The 15023-nt window shown below is 40.6% G+C and overlaps 1 long non-coding RNA gene across 1 annotated transcript; it reads left to right on the top strand.

The window, feature by feature from the left end:
• Window positions 1–10688: 10688 nt before the first annotated feature.
• On the top strand, window positions 10689–14808 carry LOC113927235. The gene is made up of 3 exons (XR_003521552.1): window positions 10689–11046; window positions 11899–12070; window positions 14689–14808. It is a non-coding gene; the product is annotated as an uncharacterized LOC113927235 (long non-coding RNA).
• The last annotated feature ends 215 nt before the right edge of the window (window positions 14809–15023 follow it).

Below are 15023 nucleotides of genomic sequence, written 5' to 3'. Positions count from 1 at the left end.
CAAGTATGTCCACATAGAGACATATACATCTTTCAATCTCTATGAAGAACTAAGAAACTCCTTCTCTGCTGTCAGGAAAGTCTTTCTTTTGAGAGTTGGCTGACCTGGATTTGTATGCATCTCTCATTTGTCCCCTTGGTACCTTACTGTGTATATTTTCAAAGCAGAGTATCAGACAATGTGAAGAAATCTTTCTTGCACAACAAAATTCTACTATGGGTGATCATTCCTGAATCAACTGAGCTCAGAAGGATCGTTTTTCAAGCAATCCAACTTAGTAGGCAAATAATATATAAGGTTCCATGTGAGTAATTTTTATCAATAAAATAGCGAATTTATCAACTTTTCTATTATTCAAATTATTACACCATTTAAAACATTAAGTCAAGGGAAGAGGCAAAATTGATTATGTGACTTGTCAAGACATGATTGCACAACAACGGCCTTGAGTCAAGACTGGGAGGCAGCCCTTCCTGCACTGGCATGAAAGGCTGATTTACGACAAATGCCCAAAGTCGTGGTATTTGGAGCTTCTTCCCCAATTGAAGTAAGTACGGAGTTGATTTTATCAGTACCTACCATTTGATTTCAACAGGCAAGTCCCTTGTATTTCTTTTTTTTTCTTCTTTAAATTTTTATTGTTATGTTAATCACCATACACTACATCATTAGTTTTTTATTGTTATGTTAATCACCATACATTACATCATTAGTTCTTGATGTAGTGTTCCATGATTCATTGTTTGTGCATAACACCCAGTGCTCCACGCAGAACGTGCCCTCCTTAATACCCATCACCAGGCTAACCCATCCCCCCACCCCCCCTCCCCTCTAGAACCCTCAGTTTGTTTTTCAGAGTCCATCGTCTCTCATGGTTCATCTCCCCCTCCGATTTACTCCCCTTCATTCTTCCCCTCCTGCTATCTTCTTCTTTTTTTTTTTTCTTAACATATATTGCATTATTTGTTTCAGAGGTACAGATCTGTGATTCAACAGTCTTGCACAATTCACAGCGCTCACCATAGCACATACCCTCCCCACTGTCTATCACCCAGCCACCCCATCCCTCCCACCCCCCCCACCACTCCAGCAACTCTCAGTTTGTTTCCTGAGATTAAGAATTCCTCATATCAGTGAGGTCATATGATACATATCTTTCTCTGATTGACTTATTTCACTCAGCATAACACCCCCCAGTTCCATCCATGTTGTTGCAAATGGCAAGATCTCATTCCTTTTGATGGCTGCATAATATGCCATTGTGTATATATACCACTCCTTCTTTATCCATTCATCTGTCGATGGACATCTTGGCTCTTTCCACAGTTTGGCTATTGTGGACATTGCTGCTCTAAACATTGGGGTGCACGTACCCCTTCGGGTCCCTACATTTGTATCTTTGTGGCAAATACCCAGTAGTGCAATTATTGGATCGTATGGTAGCTGTATTTTGAACTTTTTGAGGAACCTCCATACTGTTTTCCAGAGTGGTTGCACCAGCTTGCATTGCCACCAACAGTGTAGGAGGGTTCCCCTTTCTCCGCATCCTCGCCAACATCTGTCGTTTCCTGACTTGTTAATTTTAGCGGTTCTGACTGGTGTGAGGTGGTATCTCATTGAGGTTTTGATTTGGATTTCCCTGATGCCGAGCGATGTTGAGCACTTTTTCATGTGTCTGTTGGCCATTTGGATGTCTTCTTTGGAAAAATGTCTGTTCATGTCTTCTGCCCATTTCTTGATTGGATCCTTTGTTCTTTGGGTGTTGAGTTGGATAAGTTCTTTATAGATTTTGGATACTAGCCCTTTATCTGATATGTCCTTTGCAAATATTTTCTCCCATTCTGTCGGTTGTCTTTTGGTTTTGTGGACTGTTTCTTTTGCTGTGCAAAAGCTTTTGATCTTGATGAAATCCCAAGAGTTCATTTTTGCCCTTGCTTCCCTTGCCTTTGGCGATGTTTCTAGGAAGAAGTTGCTGCGGCTGAGGTCGAAGAGGTTGCTGCCTGTGTTCTCCTTTAGGATTTTGATGGACTCCTGTCTCACGTTTAGGTCTTTCAACCATTTGGAGTCTATTTTTGTGTGTGGTGTAAGGAAATGGTCCAGTTTCATTCTTCTGCATGTGGCTGTCCAATTTTCCCAACACCATTTGTTGAAGAGACTTTTTTTCCATTGGACATTCTTTCCCGCTTTGTCAAAGATTAGTTGACCATAGAGTTGAGGGTCCATTTCTGGGCTCTCTATTCTGTTCCATTGATCTATGTGTCTCTTTTTGTGCCAGTACCATACTGTCTTGATGATGACAGCTTTGTAATAGAGCTGGAAGTCCGAAATTGTGATGCTGCCAGCTTTGCTTTTTTTTTTTTCAACATTCCTCTGGATATTTGGGGTCTTTTCTGGTTCCATACAGATTTTAGGATTATTTGTTCCATTTCTTTGAAAAAAAGTGGATGGTATTTTGTTGGGGATTGCATTGAATGTGTAGATTGCGCTAGGTAGCATTGACATCTTCACAATGTTTGTTCTTCCAATCCATGGGCATGGGACGTTTTTCCATTTCTTTGTGTCTTCCTCAATTTCTTTCATGAGTATTTTATAGTTTTCTGAGTACAGATCCTTTGCCTCTTTGGTTAGATTTATTCCTAGGTATCTTATGGTTTTGGGTACAATTGTAAATTGGATTGGCTCCTTAATTTCTCTCTCTTCTGTCTTGTTGTTGGTGTATAGGAATGCCACTGATTTCTGTGCATTGATTTTATATCCTGCCACTTTACTGAATTCCTGTATGAGTTCTAGCAGTTTTGGGGTGGAGTCTTTTGGGTTTTCCACATAAAGTATCATATCATCTGCAAAGAGTGAGAGTTTGACTTCCTCTCTGCCGATTGGGATGCCTTTGATTTCTTTTTGTTGTCTGATTGCTGTGGCTAGGACTTCTAATACTATGTTGAATAGCAGTGGTGATAGTGGACATCCCTGCCGCGTTCCTGACCTTAGGGGAAAAGCTCTCAGCTTTTCCCCATTGAGAATGATATTCGCTGTAGGTTTTTCATAGATGGCTTTTATGATATTGAGGTATGTACCCTCTATCCCTACACTCTGAAGAGTTTTGATCAAGAAAGGATGCTGTCCTTTGTCAAATGCTTTTTCTGCATCTATTGAGAGGATCATATGATTCTTGTTCTTTCTTTTGTTAATATATTGTATCACGTTGATTGATTTGCGGATGTTGAACAACCTTGCAGCCCAGGGATAAATCCCACTTGGTCATGGTGAATAATCCTTTTAATGTACTGTTGCATCCTATTGGCTAGTATTTTGGTGAGAATTTTTGCATCCATGTTCATCAAGGATATTGGTCTGTAATTCTCCTTTTTGTTGGCGTCTTTGTCTGGTTTTGGGATCAAGGTAATGGTGGCCTCCTAAAATGAATTTGGAAGTTTTCCTTCCATTTCTATTTTTTGGAACAGTTTCAGGAGAATAGGTATTAATTCTTCTTGAAATGTTTGGTAGAATTCCCCTGGGAAGCCATCTGTCCCGGGGCTTTTGTTTTTTGGGAGATTTTTGGTGACTGCTTCAACTTCCTTAGTGGTTATAGGTCTGTTCAGGTTTTCTATTTCTTCCTGGTTCAATTTTGGTAGTTGATACATCTCTAGGAATGCATCCATTTCTTCCAGGTTATCTAATTTGCTGGCATAGAGTTGCTCATAATATGTTCTTATAATTGTTTGTATTTCCTTGGTGTTGGTTGTGATCTCTCCTCTTTCATTCATGATTTTGTTGATTTGGGTCATTTCTCTTTTCTGTTTGATAAGTCTGGCCAGGGGTTTATCAATCCTGTTAATTCTTTCAAAGAACCAGCTCCTAGTTTCGTTGATCTGTTCTACGTTCTTTTGGTTTCTATTTCATTGATTTCTGCTCTGATCTCTATTATTTCTCTTCTCCTGCTGGGTTTAGGCTTTATTTGCTGTTTTTTCTCTAGCTCCTTTAGGTGTAGGGTTAGGTTGTGTATTTGAGACCTTTCTTGTTTCTTGAGAAAGGCTTGTATTGCTATACTTTCCTCTTAGGACTGCCTTTGCTGCATCCCAAAGATTTTGAACAGTTGTGTTTTCATTTTCATTGGTTTCCATGAATTTTTTAAATTCTTCTTTAATTTCCTGGTTGACCCATTCATTCTTTAGTAGGATGCCCTTTAGCCTCCATGTATTTGAGTTCTTTCCGACTTTCCTCTTGTGATTGAGTTCTAGTTTCAAAGCATTGTGGTCTGAAAATATGCAGGGAATGATCCCAATTTTTTGGTACCGGTGGAGACCTGATTGTGACCTAGGATGTGATCTATTCTGGAGAATGTTCCATGGACACTAGAGAAGAATGTGTATTCCGTTGCTTTGGGATGGAATGTTCTGAATATGTCTGTGAAGTCTATTTGGTCCAGTGTGTCATTTAAAGTCTTTATTTCCATGTTGATCTTTTGCTTAGATGATCTGTCCATTTCAGTCAGGGGGGTGTTAAAATCCCCCACTATTATTGTATTTTTGTCAATGTGTTTCTTTGCTTTTGTTATTAATTGCCTTACATAATTGGCTGCTCCCATGTTAGGGGCATAGATATTTACAATTGTTAGATCTTCTTGTTGGAGAGACCCTTTAAGTAGGATATAGTGTCCTTCCTCAGCTCTTACTACAGTCTTTGTTTTAAAATCTAATTTGTCTGATATAAGGATTGCCACCCCAGCTTTCTTTTGGTGTCCATTAGCATGGTAAATGGTTTTCCACCCCCTCACTTTCAATCTGGGGGTGTCTTTGGGTCTAAAATGAGTTTCTTGCAGACAGCATATCGATGGGTCTTGTTTTTAATCCAATCCGATAGTCTGTGTCTTTTGATTGGGGCATTTAGCTCATTTACATTCAGGGTAACTATTGAAAGATATGAATTCAGTGCCATTGTATTGCCTGTAAGGTGACTGTTACTGTATATTGTCTGTGTTCCTTTCTGATCTATGCTGCTTTTAGGCTCTCTCTTTGCTTAGAGGACCCCTTTCAATATTTTTTGTAGGGCTGGTTTTGTGTTTGCAAATTCCTTTAGTTTTTGTTTGTCCTGGAAGCTTTTTATCTCTCCTCTTTTCAATGACAGCCTAGCTGGATATAGTATTCTTGGCTGCATATTTTTCTCTTTAGTGCTCTGAATATATCATGCCAGTCCTTTCTGGCCTGCCAGGTCTCTGTGGATAGGTCTGTTGCCAGTCTAATGTTTCTACCATTATAGGTTACATATCTCTTCTCCCATGCTGCTTTCAAGATTTTCTCTTTGTCTCTGAGACTTGTAAGTTTTAGTATTAGATATCGGGGTGTTGACCTATTTTTATCGATTTTGAGAGGGGTTCTCTGTGCCTCCTGGATTTTGATGCCTGTTTCCTTCCCCACATTAGGGAAGTTCTCTGCTATAATTTGCTCCAATATACCTTCTGCCCCTCTCTCTCTTTCTTCTTCTTCTGGGATCCCAATTATTCTAAAGTTGTTTGATCTTATAGTATGGCTTATCTCTCGAATTCTGCCCTCGTGATCCAGTAGTTGTTTATCTCTCTTTTTCTCAGCTTCTTTATTTTCCATCATTTGGTCTTCTATATCACTGATTCTCTCTTCTGCCTCATTTATCCTAGGAATTCGTGCCCCCATTTTTGATTGCACCTCATTAATAGCGTTTTTGATTTCAACTTGGTTAGATTTTAGTTCTTTTGTTTCTCCAGAAAGGGTTTCTCTAATAACTTCCATGCTTTTTTCAAGCCCAGCTAGTATCTTTAAAATCATGATTCTGTACTCTAGGTCCAACATTATACTAATGTCCGTATTGAGGAGGTCTCTGGCAGACGGTACTACCTCTTGTTCTTTTTGTTGAGGTGATATTTTTTCATCTTGTCATTTTGTCCAGAGGAGAATAGATGAATAAGAGAACAAAATGCTAACAGGTTAACAACGTCCCCAGAAAATATACTTTAAACAAATCAGAAAAGACCTGAAACCAGGGAAAAAGAAAGGGAAGGAAAGAAAAAAGAAAGAGAAAAAAAAAAGAAAAAGAAAAAGATAAAAACAAACAAAAAGAGAACAAAACAAAAAACAGAATATGATCAAATATGATCACGCTAGTGCATAGATCAGTGACACACACTAGATTTTGGGTGTATTTTGGTCTGTTAGAAGAAAGTGCCTCCTAAAATTTTAAAGAGAGAAAGACTTATATATCTACAAATTAAGGGTTGATACAATGAAGGGATGGAATATGACTTTAAAGATGAAAATTATAAAAAATTTTAAAAGAGGAATTGATAAGGTGCTTGAAAAAAGAAAGAAGAGGATTAAAAAAAGAAAGAAAGAAAGAAAGAAAAAGGGAGAGAGAATGTGATCAGGCAGGAGACTAGAACAAAGCCATACACTAGAGATTTAGGGTATATTTTGATCTGTTAGAAGAAACTGTAGCTCAAAATTTTAAAGAGAGGACAACTTATGCCAAAAATAAGGGTACTACTATGAAAGGATAGAATATGACTCTAAAAATGAAAAAATAAATTTTTTTTTAAAAAGGGATTGATAAGATGTTGGTTGAAAAAGGGAAAAAGAAATATTAAAAAAAAAACAGTTAAAAAATTAACTTTGAAAGACTAAGGAATCATGGTAAAAAAGCCATGAATTCTATGTGCAGTATTCCCCTAGCGCTGGAGTTCTGCCATTCTCATTGATCGGTAAACTTGGTCTTGTCTGGCTGTTCTTGCTGATCTTCTGGGGGAGGTGTCTGTTGCCATGGTTCCCAAATGTCTTTGCCGGAGGCGGAATTGCCCCTCCCTTGCAGGTCTGGGCTAAGTAATCTGCTCGGGTTTGCTCTCAGGAGCTTTTGTTCCCTGCAAGCTTTCGGTACAGCTTTGGAGGACGAGAGTGAAAATGGTGGCCTCCCAATCTCCACCTGGAGGAGCTGAGAACTCGGGGCCCCACTCCTCAGTGTGCCCTCAGAGAAAAGCAGTCACTCCCGTCTCCCTGGTCTCTGGCCGCACTGCGTGCTCACCCGGCCTGTGACAGAGCATTTCTATCTCTGGCACCAGACCCCGTGTGGAGTCTCCAAACCCAGCAGATCCCTGCGGTGCGCTCCCGCGCCGCTCCTCCCAGGGGAGGAAGGGGAGTCTCCCCAGCTCTGCCGCTTGTGTGGGTCCCTGCTGGAGGAGCAGTGGCCCAACTGTCACCGATCACGGTTTATGGCCACCCTGAGCTGAGAGCCCGGGCCTCGGCTCCATCTCTGCAGCCGGCTTCCCTGCTCTGATACCTGGGAGCTCTGCCGCACTCAGGCACCCCAGGTCTTTCTGTGACCCCGAGGGTCCTGAGACCACACTGTCCCATGAGGGTTCCACCCCCCCACTTAGCCACTGGAGCGACGTCCCTCAGCGGAGCCGACTTCTAAAAGTTCTGATTTTGTGCTCTGCGGCTCTATCACTTGCCAGAAGCGGCCGACGGAGGCCCCCTCCCCCGCCGTCTATCCTCCCGAATATCGCCTCGGATTCACTTCTCCGCACGCCCTACCTTCCAGTAAGTGGTCGCTTTTCTATTCAGAGTTGTTGCTATTCTTTTCTTCGCTCTCCTGTTGAGTTCGTAGGTGTTCAGAATGGTTTGATCCCTATTCAGCTGAATTCCTGAGACCAGACAAAATCCAGGTCTCCTACTCCTCCACCATCTTGCTCCCCCCCAATGCAAGTCCCTTGTATTTCTGATTATACTTTAGCAGAATGCAACAGAGAGAGGAGGCAATATAATTCTTAAGTGCCCTAGTAAGAAAATCGGAGTGTGTTTATAATGCATGTGTTTCTGCTGTGCATGTCCTTAGGAAAACACGTATCTGTTTTTTGAGATCACATTCTTCCCTTGCTTCATAAGGGTTAAGAGAACTAACATTTATTGACCTTCCAGGAGCTAATTATATTACAGACATTATTTCCTTAAGTGTTTGCAACAAAGCCAAGTAGATATTATTATTATGCCCATTTTCAAAGAGGAAACTGAAGCCAAAAGGATAAAACAATTGGTCCATGTTACCAGACAGCTAGTGGGAGAATGCGATCCTAACTAGCTGTGTTCAATGACCAAACCAGAGTACTTTCTATCATACATCATTGCACCATTTTCTAGCAATATCAATTGAAGTTCTCATGTGTCTTCTGAGACACATGAGACAACCAACCATGGTTGTCAAAAAGTTGGTTGGTTGTCAAAAAGTAACACTTAGAGGGCGCCTGGGTGTCTCAGTTGGTTAAGCGACTGCCTTCGGCTCAGGTCATGATCCTGGAGTCCCGGGATCGAGTCCCACATCGGGCTCCCTGCTCAGCAGGGAGTCTGCTTCTCCCTCTGACCCTCCCCCCTCTCATGTGCTCTCTCTCTCTCTCATTCTCGCTCTCTCAAATAAATAAATAAAATCTTTAAAAAAAAAGTAACACTTAGATACACCTCCCCCCCCACACACATACATCTATCTATCCATATACATCCATACATGAGTTACAGTGTAGTGTAGTATAGTGGTGTATGAACTCCAGAGCAAAACTACCTGAGTTCACATAATGGCCCCAAGTACCTGTGTACCACTCAGCAAGATGCTTAGTCACTTTTGGACTCCTTGTCCCATTAGTAAAACATGTATACTGGTAGCATAATAGTTAATAATGGTGCCTGAAACATTTTAAGTGCTGTTCAAGTATGAGCCATGACTGATGTCAATTAAGGGTAAGAACTCTTGGATAATATTTCTCATTTGGTATATCTTAACTGGAATAGTTTGGACGATTAAAATTTAGTGCTATGGAGGCAGATATTAAAATTGAGATAGATGTATCAACCAGGTAGCTTCATTTCTGCTCTATGCCCATAGGTTCCTTAATCCCACTCAGCTATATCAGTGAGTATCATGGGTCAAAAGGGCTCCCTGAATCAGAACAATTTTACACTCTACAAAATACATGACTTGAGGATCAGATAGTAGAATAATCATGAAATGGAAGATGAGCCCTATAGTGTTGTAATTAAAAATACTGATTTCATACACCCATGTTTATAGCAGCGTTATTCACAATAGCCAAAAGATAGGAACAATCCAAGTGTTCATCAACAGATGAATGAATAAACAAAATGTGGTAGATCCATACAATGGAATATTATTCTTTAAAAAGGAAGGAAATTCTGACACATGCTACGGCATGGTTGAGCTTTAAGGACATTGTGCTAAGTGAAATAAACCAGTCACAAAAGGACAAATACTGTATGATTCCACTTATACGAAATAGCTAAATTAGTCAAATTAACAGAGACAGAAAGTAGAATGGTAGTTTCCAGGGGCTGGGGGAGATTGGAAATGGGGAGCTATTGCTTAAATGAGTACAGATTTTCAGTTTTACCAGATAAAGAGAGCTCTGGAGATGGGTTACACAACCATAGGAATGTACTTACTACTACTGAGCTGAACTTAAAGATGGTTAAGATCGTTACTTTTATGTTACATGTATTTTACTCCCCAATTAAAAAAAAAACCGAATACTGATTTCAGTCAAACCAACTATAGCTACCACGGTGGCCTCCGATTAGTGGGAGGGTGTTCTGTTGTCACTGATCTATAAGGTTGGATGAAATCATCAATGTGTTTTCCTGTCAGCAGCCGATCTCTCGGTGACATGCTGCAGCTGTTGTCTGTGGCTCTACAATCCAAATGAGAGTCGGGGCCACTCACCCTTGGCCTTTGATTCTTTCCTGGGGAGCTACAAATATGACTCTTGAATTAAAGGTATGTGTGGAGAAAATGCATGTGTGTATCCCCAGGTGGTCACGCTGTTGAGTCCCTTTACATATGGGAGAGTAAGTAGGAGGATGAAAATCTTCCTTATAGGGCAGTGTGTTAGATAACATGACTGTCAGATGTAACATTTCTATTTCTGATGGCATCCTTGGAGTTCTATGCCTCCTCCCAGGGGCTCTGTATATCTGCACCCAGGTTTTTGCATGGTGTATGAATGTCAGATCTGTGTTTTGGAACTTGGGCAATTAGCCCAAGAAAAGAATGGTTGAGGTTCTGAATTAATTAGGACCTATTTAGATTTCTGTGATCAGTGGTTTCAATATGAATCGTTTAGGTTAGTATTGCAGCCTATCAATTCTTTAAAAATGAAATGAATTGTTTGAACTTCACAAGTATGTGTGAACTGTGTATCTTTTATTTTTCCCAGTTGGGAGGAAGGAGAGGGGAGGACACACATTTTGTGTTTCCACACAAATGGGAGCCACCTTCAAGACCAGCATGTTAATTAACTAACAAATGATTATCCTTCCTAATAGTAGAAGAGTGTAAATGGGAATCTCTTTTACGAACGACTTTTCCTTCATTTAGACATTAGCATACATTCTTTATGCTTCCCTCTCTGACTACCTACCTACTTCCATGTGCGTGTAAGTGTGTGTGAGAGACAGTGTGTGGGGGCCGGGGGTACATCTATTATGTGGTATGCTGAAGTGTAATTCGAAACCATGGCAACTCACACTGTTGAAAGACTTGAAGCTTTGTTTCTGATACCTATGACACCCACCACTACAAGCTTATTTCAAAAAGGCAGCTGTCAAATAGCTTGTAGTTGGCTTTACAGAAGATGAAATGCAAGGTGACCTTGTCTTACTGTAAATGTCTCTTGATTCAAACCGTCTTGAAAAGTAGAAGCGTCTCTGATGACTGAGTGCCACCTGTTACTGGAAAGGGGCCAAATGACCTCTGACCGGACTGCTGCTGGGGAGGTTGGGACACATCTGTGATTTCCATCAGCATCCACCTTTTTTGACCCATCAAGAGGCGGGGGCAAAACTTGGTTAAGGAGGGGAAGTAGTTTTCAAAAAACAGATGAAAGAAGCACCGGAGTCAAACAACTTAGTGCAATGACCGATTCTCTTTTGCACGATTCTCAGAACTGACCTGTCCTTGGCTTTCCAAAATGTTGCTTCCGGAATATTAACCCATCAGGGTCCTGGAGAGAAGCCACAGCAAATGGTGAGACCATGGGATGGGAAGGGTGGATCTTGATGGCAAAATCAAAGTGATTCTGCCTCTCTTTAAGCCCCAAATAAGTCTCAAATATGGTGGCATGGGTCCCAAACTGAGCCCTTGTCCTAAGAGACCTCAGATCACTGGTTCTCTGCTGTGCTTGAGAAACTGAAAGTGGCCTTGCCAGGAACTATTTTAGCGGGGATCGCCAAGCTTCACAAGAAGGGGAAGCAAGAGCTTTAAACCAAGTTTCCCTTTTGCGTTTCACCAAGAACAGGTGTTTGCTTTGCTCAAGGGAAGACTTCACAGGAGGGATGCCATGCACAGCTAAGAACAGTGGTGGGATTTCTTGGCTATCATAGCTGGGATCGGTTCACATCACCACGGTGTTATCACTCCATCGGCTTTCTACGAATATGATATTAAATGCTTGTGTGTGTGTGTGTGTGTGTGTGTGTGTGTGTGTACACAATGCCAGAATCAGATGAAACAACCACCCACCGCCTCCCCAGCATGCATGGGAATCATTGATATGTTAAGGTGGGTCTCTTATCTGCTGGTTATAGTAACACAATTACTTTATACACAGCATCTCATTTGATTTTCATCACAACACTATGAAATAAGCATTATTGTCCTCACTTGATAGATGGGGAAACTGAGCATAAAGAGAATGAGTAAAATGGAAAAGTGGCAAAACTTGGCAGTGGCAGAGTTGGGATTTGAGCTGAGAAAGTCCCAAGCTTTAGCTCTCAGTCACATTTCTACAAGGTAAGTAGCACACATTGTATCAGCTGCACCAAGAATCCTGGGTGAACATCTGCAAAGCCCATTCGCTAATTTTCCTCTTCTTTTCAGAGCTGGCCCACAAGCCCAGAAGTGTGGCATTGCCTTCCTGCCACCCAGCAACCCAGAGCCTCTCTGCTTATTCTGCTTTCCTGTCCTTTCCAAGATTAACATTTGACCTGCCTTCTTTCCATGACCCCCATGACCAACCCTCTGGATGGTGTGTCCTGAATAATAGAATCAGGTAAAAGGTCTTTGCCCATGTTCCTGAGGAGAATGGCTACCACTCTGTGGACTTCTGGAAATACACCACCTATGCAGCCACAGCTGACTGCCCAGTCCCTTCTTTAACCAGAGTTCCACCGTATCAAATCTTTTCTACAACTACATCAGGAGAAAGAGTCAGTTTACCTGGTGACCATCAACTTTCCCTCTCCAGCCTCTCCTGGATGTCTTCCTCCTTTCTCTTCTAGCTCTTCCATTTCCTGGATTTAAGAGACTGCACTGTGTTGCTGTATTCAAGATAGACGATAGATAGATAGATAATCGATCGATCATAGATATCATAGAATAAATCTATATAGATTTAGATATCAAGATAGAAATAGGTATCAAGAGAGCAAGATATACATGTCTATATATGTATGTGTATTATTAGTTTGGGGTCCCCCAGAGGCAGCCCCTAAGATAAGGATCCAATGCAAGTAGCAAACACTAGTAAGGGAAAGGATAATTTAAAAACAGAGAAGGGACGTAAACTAAAGAATAATCAAGCAACTTCCACTGAGGGCAAATGGAGCTTAATTCCACTAGAGAATGCTGGGGGACTGTGTACAACTTCCTACTCAAAGTGGATCATTCCCATCATCTCAAGCTCTGCCCCAAATCCCCTGAGTCAGAACATGAATTTTCAACAATATCACCAGGTGATAAAGTCTGTAGAGTGCTGGAGCCTTGTGCCTCAACATTACACTAAGGGGAGAGAAAACTGTGAGATTTATCCGTTGACTCCTCATCTGACATTGGTTGTGAGCTACTTTTCAGGGTTTGAATTTTCTGGCACTGTGGCTCAGCCTCCGGATAGGCAGAACATTAAGACTCCAGTGGCCAGGAAGAAAGTCCTCAGATAGAAAATTAAAGGTTTTAGCAATAAGCAGCTGTCAGCATGTGCTACTATTACAAGTTCAATTATGCTAGAGCTAGATATAAATAAAATATTAAAGTTTAGATTGCATTTCATAATAATCACCAGTGTCGGTTCAATATTAAAGGTGCATTAGGTAGATTCAAGTAAGCGGTATTTCATCTAAGCAAAATAGAGCTGTTCATTGACCATTCACACCATTATCACAATTTGCTTTAGAGGCATTAAAAGAAATGTAACATTATTTTTTACTCAGTAGTTATTTCAGGCATAGGTCATGAGTGAGGTCAGGAAATAGGCTTCCATATTTCATTTACGTATTATAATTCCTAATATTAACCTTCTGCGGGGTGGGGAGAACAACGAATGTTCTTCGTTGCAAAGACAAACTGTACCACACAAAATCTGGAGTACGTTCAAGAGCTGAAATTACAGTGGAAAAAAAGATTTGACTCTTATTATGTTAAACACTGGTAAAGAGATTTGGACAATATCCAGAAAAATCCACAACTGCTCCCAGACACAATAAAGTAACTACACAAGAAAAGCAGTTTCCAGGAAAATGCTAGTTTTGTTACCTATCACTTGTATTTCAAAGGAGTATCAGAGTATTCTGTATCACACAAGAAAAAAAAACATAAAAAAAATTGAAGATTTTTCAAAAGTTTCGAAATAACCAGCTTGGGGAAAAAAATTAACAGAATAGTAACCCCTTAGGCAAATCAAACTTAAAAAAAATCCTAAGTAAGTTTTTATGTTTAAATAATAGGGCTATAGGGGCCCCTGGGGTGGCTCAGGTGTTAAGCATCTGCCTTCGGCTCAGGTCATGATCCCAGGGTCCTGGGATCGAGCCCCGCATCGGGCTCTCTGCTCAGCGGGAAACCTGCTTCTCCCTCTTACACTCCCCCTACTTGTGTTCCCTCTCTCGCTGTGTCTCTCTCTGTCAAAAAAAATAAATAAAAAATCTTAAAAAAAATAATAAGGTTATAGAAAAGTGTGAATCCAAAATTTTGGATATGAGAGGATGTGTTTATTATAAGCTTAAATTATAAGTTCAACACTTTAACTTCATTAAACATTAAACAAAATACAAAATAAAAACGAGTTAGCTATATATCTTTTTATACATCTTTTGCTCAATATAACACCAAATGAATTGTAAAATATTCAAAATATTACAAGATTACATTTATTACTCATGTATTAGCCAACTATCAAAATGGAAAACTTTTGTTTAATAAATGAAAAGTTAATGCATACAGTATATTCTTAACATGCATTAAGTAATGAAATCCTACAAGTTTTTTGCCCCCTCTCTGCCTTTCTCTCTCCTCTGTCTGCCCTTTAACTTCCAGCCACCAAAACAATTGTATATCCATGAAATAAGTCTCCCTGAGTACACTGTACATTGCATTTTCTGTGTACCTCCTCACACTACGAGTTAGCTGCCTGATGGAGAATAAAACCTAGCGAAATCCTGCTTTTGCACAAGTGGTTTCTCTGGCTTCATGAGTGGTTTCTGCTCTGACCAAGACAGTGAGGAAGACATTGGCGGCTGTCAGTCATGTATGTCTTTATGGTGTGATTGACAGACTCATTGATATTAGAAAGAAAATTTCTGCCAAATTTGACAATTCACTCCTCTAGTCACTCTATTCTAAATTTCAATTAAGAAAATAACCCACCTTGGAATGTCAATTTGGGTATTTTCCTCACAGAAATAAAATGATTCTCCCGTTCCCCGAAGCACATGCAGAGAAGACAACCTGCAGAGAGACACAGAGGTGGTGGTGCGGGGAAGTGAGCAGGATCACTGACCAGCAAATGACGTGTCTGAGACCAAAGTTGTGAGTACAGAATGGGATGAATCTTCAGGAAGAGAGTAAATCTGAGAATACCAAAGGTCCCAAACTAATTGGGTTTTTATCAGAAACTACATGGGTTCTCTAATAGAGATAGAATGTGAGCCACATATGCTATTCTAAATGTTCTAGTAACCCCATTGAAAAAGAAAAAAAAGGGGCGCCTGGCTGCTCAGTCGGTTAAGTGTCTG

This window comes from Zalophus californianus, chromosome 7 (assembly GCF_009762305.2).
Source record: "Zalophus californianus isolate mZalCal1 chromosome 7, mZalCal1.pri.v2, whole genome shotgun sequence".
NCBI classification, from domain to species: domain Eukaryota; kingdom Metazoa; phylum Chordata; class Mammalia; order Carnivora; family Otariidae; genus Zalophus; species Zalophus californianus.
The sequence above is the reverse complement of the archived record's forward strand: the minus strand, read 5'-3'. Positions and strand labels throughout refer to the sequence as shown.